Consider the following 1,455-nt stretch of genomic DNA (forward strand, 5'->3'; position numbering starts at 1 on the left):
GTACTGGAGAAAAAATTCATAGGTACGGTACCTGTTCTATAATATGGTATTCGAGCGAAGCGGGCATTTAGGCTGGTGTCTAGTTGACCTGCCTTGAATAAAAGTTCAATTGAATTTATATCCTTTCAGTAGTATAGATTATTAGTATACTGACCTGTAATAATGAGGTGGGTAATTATCACATAATTCTTACATAAATACTGTATATAAATACTATTGATGCTGTATTGTTCTTTTAAAGCAAACGAAGACATTGCAAACCGGTGAATAAACGTACAGATGATACAGGCACTGATCCAGAAGCTGACCATGAATATGAAAATAGTTTTATATTTAAGAGTAAGAGTTCTGAATTACTAACAAGGTAACGATTATTAAAACATGTGTCAGATATGTTTTTAAAAGTTATCCTCAACTATATTCTTAAAAAAATATTAATATTCTTTAAAGATTCACGAGATAAAATAACAATAGCTATATATTTATTCTGAAAATATTTTAATTAAATTTTTTAATCGTTTAGAACTATTTTATTTTGATATAAAAATATTATAATGAATTTTTTCCCCATCAAAGCAAACCAAGACATATTGAAGATATTAATAAGCCTTCGGAATATGCAGCCATGGACCAAGAAGGCGACCGAGCTTATGAAAAATTTTTTCCAAGAAAACAATCTGCTGGGATTGAACATTATGAAGCAAATGAGTACATGGAGACTGTGTTTGTGCCAGAGAACACTTATACTTCATTGCAAACCATCATCAAATAGTGACTACACCAAAACTATCTATCAATTCTTTTGACGAGGATTTTGATTTGTGTGGAGTAAAATTCTTTTGAAGTTTTTATGTACAAACATAGTGGAATTCATGAGATTTCCTTTTCGTCATGCTTTTCGTTAAATTTTCTATACTTTTCGTTATGTTCGTTCCATTCCTCCCTTTTGGCATATATACTCTGCTTTTATTGCATCTTTATTCATATTCATGTTATTATTATTCATATGTAAAATATTTACGGTTTTTTCTATCCCTTATACAAATGATTGCCTGTGTGCAATACGATAACTGATGATGGGAGAAGTACTGCCGAAACATGTCTTGTTAGGGCCGTTAAGGCCAACACTATACTTAATTAAATATAGGCTTCGCCTATGATGCAGATACAAACTGTTGTGTTGCTTTGGGAAACAATACTTTCTGTACTTTGTTATGTAATTATTTTGATGAATAATCAATTTTAATATTGTATTGTATAATAGTTATAATGATAACCATAATTGAAGGATAAAAGAAATAATGTACTAGATTTACAAAAACAAAAAATGCGTAAAGGCCGTTTCGCCTATGGGCATGCGCAGTTTAATTTTCCTCACGAGAATGTCAATTGTGTTTGCGTATTGGTTAAAATTTTCGATTCGCGCGAATTAATTCGCCCAGTGGAAAACGGCCT

Source organism: Anneissia japonica, unplaced genomic scaffold (assembly GCF_011630105.1).
Source record: "Anneissia japonica isolate Jap-2015-1 unplaced genomic scaffold, ASM1163010v1 scaffold2392_len1475705_cov187, whole genome shotgun sequence".
Taxonomy (NCBI): Eukaryota; Metazoa; Echinodermata; class Crinoidea; order Comatulida; family Comatulidae; genus Anneissia; species Anneissia japonica.